This window comes from Pseudophryne corroboree, chromosome 4 (assembly GCF_028390025.1).
Source record: "Pseudophryne corroboree isolate aPseCor3 chromosome 4, aPseCor3.hap2, whole genome shotgun sequence".
In the NCBI taxonomy this organism is placed as follows: Eukaryota; Metazoa; Chordata; class Amphibia; order Anura; family Myobatrachidae; genus Pseudophryne; species Pseudophryne corroboree.
This window is the reverse complement of record NC_086447.1, coordinates 22,155,668-22,162,661: the sequence shown is the minus strand read 5'-3', so window position 1 is coordinate 22,162,661 and position 6,994 is coordinate 22,155,668.

Below are 6,994 nucleotides of genomic sequence, written 5' to 3'. Positions count from 1 at the left end.
CTGGAGAGGGTCATGTTGGGAGGTATGTAACCCTAACCAATACCTCCCAACATGACCCTCTCCACGAGGGACACAATGCTCAGCTTCTAGGCTTTTCTCCTAATCTATGATTGTCGGCACCTGTGTTGAACAGGTTAATGCATAAGAAGCATGATGGCAATCATACATTACCAGGAACAGAGCATTTTCTCCCTCATGGGGAGGGTCAGGGAGGCAAGTATGCCCTAACCCTACCCTCCACCCATACCCTAACCCTACCCTCCCTAACGCTCCACCCATACCGTTACCCTACCCTCCCTAACCCTACCATACCGTAACCCTCCACTCCCATACCCTACCATACCGTAACCCTACCATACCCTAACCCTACCCTCCACTCCCACACCCTAACCCTACCCTCCCTAACCCTCCACTTCCATACCCTAACGCTACCCTCCCTGACCCTCCACTCCCATACCCTAACCCTCCACTTCCATACCCTAACCCTACCCTCCCTGACCCTCCACTCCCATACCCTAAACCTACCATACCTTACCCTCCCATACCCTAACCCTCCACTCCCATACCCTAACCCTACCCATGCCCTAACCCTCCACTACCAATCCCATACCCTTATCCTACACTCCACCCATACCCTAACCCTACCATACCCTAACCCTACACTCCCATACCCTTACCCTCCAATCCCATACGCTAACCCTACCCTGCCTAACCGTCCACTCCCATACCCTAACCCTACCATACCCTAACCCTCCACTCCCATACCCTCCACTCCAATACCCTAACTCTGCCATACCCTAACCCTACCCTCCCATACCCTAACCCTACACTCCTCCCATATCCTAACCCTACACTGCCATACCCTAACCCTACTATACCCTAACCCTACCCTCCCTAACCCTACACTCCTCTCCCATACCCTAACCCTCCCATACCCTAACCCTCCTGTGGCCGGAGAGACCCCCAGCCCACGTGGACAATGGCCGCTGCAGCACTGAAGGGGTTAACCCCAATCCATTACGGTGGCTCCAGCACACCACGGGGAAAAACAGCAGACCGTTGCGGTGGAGCCTTGCTCTTCAGGTTTATGACTTTCATATTATCCACAAGCAAGGCAAGGCTCATAGCAATGCGGATGGACTGTCACGTCAGGAGGAGCCTGAACCCCCAAAGAACTCCCGGTAACCTCATCAAGGACTGCGGGACCAGGGACCAAATCGTTGGGACATGGGTCCCTGGTTGACCCGCTTGAATGGGGGGGGGGGGGGGAGTGTGGCCGGAGAGACCCCCAGCCCACGTGGACAATGGCCGCTGCAGCACTGAAGGGGTTAACCCCTAGTGCCCGGCGCCATGTTGCGGACAATAGGCGCTTGGCGTCACTGTTAAATGTACGTACGGCGCTGGGCGCGGACTGTTTAAAAGTTTGTTTAATGATGTCATATGTAGTGCTCTGTGCACAATTGTAGGATTACATGTTTAAATGTATTTATTTTATATTCAAGATATGGTCACCTGTTCTTTAAAGGGGAAAATGCACTTACTCTTATCAATGTCTGAATAATCATCTCCTGTCAGTAGGAAGTGACATGCTAATAGCCCTGTCCTAGCAGAGAGGTGTGAATGACAAAACCTTTTGATGTGTAAGTACCTTAGAGAGAGATGTTACTCACAGGAATCTCCTTATCCCATATGTAAAGTAGTTCTGGGCTTGGAACCTGTTTCATGTAATTATTTAATTGATATACGAACCCTGAATGGCAGATGCAGGAAGGAAGACTGTTTGATGTGTTGTATAGCCTTTCCTGTTGTAATCCCAAACACTGGGTTTGCCTGAAGATGTGAATGACCAGAAACATTTGTATTTTGAAGCTATGTTATAAATTTATCAATAGTGAATGTTAATCTGATACCAAACGTCTGGGTGACAGGAAGGAGGATATTGTTTTTTGCACTTACTGACATCCTTGTAAAATGTAATTTATTTATATTTTGTGCGATAACCTGATTGGTTGGAGAAGACAGGGAGGGCTTACCCCCCTGTGGTACTGTGTGGAAAATTGACATAAAAAGGAGGCCTGCGTGCCTCCAGATTGTATTGTACCATCTTTATTCTGCTGGAACATCTTGCTGTATGCTGTTGCCCCTAGCAATAGGGAAGAGTCTTTTTTAAGGCTATTATTGAGCAAATAAACATCATCTGCCTCAAGAAGATTGCTTCATCTTGTGACCTACAGGGTTATGCCAAACATATCCCCGTCCTCCGGCTGTCCAGGGAAGCACCTAACGTCTCCAAGTTCCGCCTTCTGCCAGCTACCGGTAGAGGCCTAGCAAGTGGCTAGTGGGGATTCGTCAACACCACACAGGTGTGGTAAGGCAGTGTGTCGGCACATACAGAGCAGAACCGTGGTTCCAAACGCCACGGCAGGTTAGGAGTTTGGTGGTGGCAGCATAAACCCGCCCACAGTGCAGTGGGTGGAGTCAGTAACAGTCGATTACTGATGGTAAGCGGGAATCCCCTATGTGGCCAGGTCCCGTGTGACCTGACCTTCCATTCTGTGCACAGGAGACGGGATGCGAAAGCGGTGAGTGCTTTCGTACAGAACCGTCCTGTCACAGAAATTGGTGGCAGCGGTGGGATAATCCCAGGCGGCCTTTCATCACCCGATTGGAGAAGCCGAGTTACTCAGGGGAGGAGTAACTGCAGCGCAGGAGAACGCACAAGATGGCGGAATTCAGCGGAATGTCCAAGGATGATCTGGAGATCGTGTGCCAGGAGAAGGGTATGGATATCCCTTTCAACGCGACCAGAAGCGTCATGAAGGCGGCGCTCATGAGCGTGGAGGAGTCCCATCGGGCGGAGGTGGAAAGCACTGACGGCGTCAGCATCGCAGAGGACGACCCAACAGTGGACCTTCGTAAGGAACCGGTGAGACCCACAAGCCCCGCCCTCTCTCACAGCAGCAATGTTTCCCAGCAATCCCTAGCAGGGCCAGGATCCCAACGTCCCAGGGGGGGCGGCCCGGATACCCTAGCAGATCGGCTAGCGGAATTGGGGGAAAGGGCAACGGAGCAAGAGCGCTTGATCATCATCCAGATGTGGCGTGATGAGCGGGCACCACAGGCCGTGTTACCCCAGGAGCCGTTGTCAGCTGTTGTACACAGATCAGGACATATTCAGTTTGCCAAGTTTGCAGACAGTGATGGGGACATTGATGGACATTTGCAAGTTTTTGAAAGGACTTGTAAACTACACGATCTACCCAAGTCAGAGTGGGTGAGACACCTTGTGCCCACTCTGCATGGAGAGGCATTGGAGGCCAATCGAGGAGTGGCCACGGAGGACTGTGGGGACTATGACGAAGTCTCACGGGCCCTCCAGCGATTCTTCATCACTCCAGAGTCTTACAGGAAGAAGTTCAGAGACTTGCCTAAGAATCCTAGCAGCACCCATGAGCAGTTCGCCACCCAGCTGCGGCAGTATGTGGTGAAGTGGCTGAAGGATTCTGGAGCCACTACATGGGATGCACTGATCGACCTGATCTGCAGGGAGCAGTTCTATCGCAGGTGCGCCCCAGAAGTGAAGGAGTGGGTGCTAGACCGGGAGCCACCCAGCTTAAAGATGGCTGCCCAGTTAGCAGACAAGTATGTGGCAATTCGGCCACAGGGCCAGAAGCGCCCACCCAGCAGCCAGCTCCAAAAGACTGTACCACCAAGGTGACCCCCCTCTTCAGCTCAACACCCCCAAAGACAAGCATCTTCCAACCCGGGTGCTCTTGGCCAGCAACCGCACCGCAGCGTCCCTGCAACTGATCAGAGATCATCGGTGCCACGACTGGAGAAGAAGTGCTACGGCTGTGGGAAAATCGGACATCTGAGGATGAACTGTCCTGCATCCCAAGCACCCCAGACTCGTGCCCCAAATCCGAGTGCTGGAGCCCGGCTCGCTTGTTTGACGAGAGGAGATGAGCCTACAGAGACTGTTCCCCCTCCAGTCAGTCCGATGGAGTGTGGCGAGAGACAGGTGCACTCTGCAGAGAGAGTCACCTGCATGGCCAAACAGCCCCTACACAATATGTTGAGGCACCTGCAGCCAGTCCACGTGGGACCCCTGCAGGGAGAAGGCCTAAGAGACTCTGGGGCCTCAATCACTGTGGTGAGCCCCCACCTTATAGATCCTGCTGCAGTATTGCAGGGTCGCACTGCCAAGGTCACCCTGGCAGATGGAATGGAGAAAGCGGTTCCCATAGCAAGAGTCTACCTGGACTGGGGAGCTGGACCACAGTTGCGAGAAGTTGTCATCATGGATGGTCTCCCAACTGATGTGGTCCTAGGAAATGATCTGGGTGGTGGGATCGTCACTACGTTTGTTGGCGCCATTCCCCGGAGTCAAGTTCCACAACCACCGTTGACATCAGCTACTCCAGCACAGCCCAGCCCAGAGGGAAAGACTACAGCTGCTAGACCACTGCCAGCACAGCCAACCACAGCATCAACCAGCCCAGAGGAAAAGATTACAGCGGCTAGATCGGCACATCGACCCCGCATGCCTTTTGCCTATGGTATGCCTACGTCCCCGAGCAACGCAGAGGATGTTGGTTCCAGCTCGTTTGATCCTGTGGGGGTGCCCAATGATGCTCCTGACCCAAGTGGTTTGCCAACTCCGGCGGTGAGTATGAGAAATCACACTGACTTTTCCATGACTGACCCCTACCAGACTGACCCTAGCAGTCCCAACCTAGATCCCCCTGTAGAGTGTCCCAATTTAGGAGAGATTGAGGGCCGCAGGCAGGAGTTTAGGGAGGCTCAACTCTCTGACCCATCCCCGAAAGGCATGAGGCGCCACTCTGGCAGCGGCCTTGACAGGGTTGGGGCAGGAAGTTTGACCTGGCGGGAAGGGTTAAGGTACAGGGTAGCCAGGAAAGTGGGAGGGGATAGACCAGATAGGGAATGTGTCCAACTGGTCCCACCAGGGAACGTTCCTGCGCAACCGGTGTCGGTTGCCAGCGAAACCCCTTTGGACAGTAACCCGGAGACAGACCGTACCCTGAAGTGCCTGACACAGAGCTTACCCTGGTCTGGAATGTCGGATGACGCCCAGACCAACTGTAAGGCTGGTGCCATGCGTTGGCAGCTGGGGCACTCCAGCGGTTGTGTTGTCTCTGGGCCTCTGCCCATAGGAGAACCCTTGCAGCAAGTTGCTGTGGACATAGCAGGTCCCCTGCCTGTGCGCAGTAGATCGGGGAAGACACGCAGCCTCCCTGTAGTGGATGCCACACAGGATCCAGAGGCTGGTGGTCTGGCCACCATCACTGTGGCACAGGTAGCGGACGAGGAGGAAGGAGTATGCCTAGGTGACAGGGTAGGTTTCCCGAGTCATAGGTCGACAGAGGAGGATTGGAGGGCAGACAGTTGCCAGATAGAAATGACGGAGGTGCAGTGCTTGGGGCACCATGTGGGAGGAGACAGGGGTAGGCCCAAAGCAGAGGCCACCAGCTGCTGTCCCCGACCCACATCACCCAGACAGGTACTGACCTTAGAACCTGTAAGGCCCTACGGACACGTTGTCCTTGACTTTAGTCCTGTAGTGAACCCCTGTACAGAGATGGCTAGGAAGGGCATTCCCAAGTCAGTGACTTTGCACCCGCTTGCGAGTTGGCATTCCAGTCATTGAAGGAGGCTCTGGTACCCGCTCCAGTGCTGATGGCGCACATTCTTGACCAGGACTGTGTTTTACGAACTACTGCGCCACTGCACGGACTGGGAGTAGTACTGAGCCAGGAGGAGCCATATGGGCAGGAGCACCCTGTGGCCTATTTGAGCAGAAAGCTGCTACCGCGGGAGGTGGATTATGCCACAATTGAAAAGAAGTATTTGGCTATTGTTTGGGCTGGGAAGAAGCTTCAGCCCTATTTGTATGGCCGCCATTCTACGGTGGTAACGGACCACAATCCATTACGGTGGCTCCAGCACACCACGGGGAAAAACAGCAGACCGTTGCGGTGGAGCCTTGCTCTTCAGGTTTATGACTTTCATATTATCCACAAGCAAGGCAAGGCTCATAGCAATGCGGATGGACTGTCACGTCAGGAGGAGCCTGAACCCCCAAAGAACTCCCGGTAACCTCATTAAGGACTGCGGGACCAGGGACCAAATCGTTGGGACATGGGTCCCTGGTTGACCCGCTTGAATGGGGGGGGGGGAGGGATGTGGCCGGAGAGACCCCCAGCCCACGTGGACAATGGCCGCTGCAGCACTGAAGGGGTTAACCCCTAGTGCCCGGCGCCATGTTGTGGACAATAGGCGCTTGGCGTCACTGTTAAATGTATTTACGGCGCTGGGCGCGGACTGTTTAAAAGTTTGTTTAATGATGTGTTTTAACATGTCATATGTAGTGCTCTGTGCACAATTGTAGGATTACATGTTTAACTGTATTTATTTTATATTCAAGATATGGTCACCTGTACTTTAAAGGGGAAAATGCACTTACTCTAATCAATGTCTGAATAATCATCTCCTGTCAGTAGGCAGTGGCATGCTAATGGCCCTGTCCTAGCAGAGAGGTGTGAATGACAAAACCTTTTGATGTGTAAGTACCTTAGAGAGAGATGTTACTCACAGGAATCGCCTTATCCCATATGTAAAGTAGTTCTGGGCTTGGAACCTGTTTCATGTAATGATTTAATTGATATACGAACTCTGAATGGCAGATGCAGGAAGGAAGACTGTTTGATGTGTTGTATATCCTTTCCTGTTGTAATCCCAAACACTGGGTTTGCCTGAAGATGTGAATGACCAGAAACATTTGTATTTTGAAGCTATGTGATAAATTTATCAATAGTGAATGTTAATCTGATACCAAACGTTGTCTGGGTGACAGGAAGGAGGATATTGTTTTTTGCACTTACTGACATCCTTGTAAAATGTAATTTATTTATATTTTGTGCGATAACCTGATTGGTTGGAGAAGACAGGGAGGGCTTACCCCCCTGTGGTA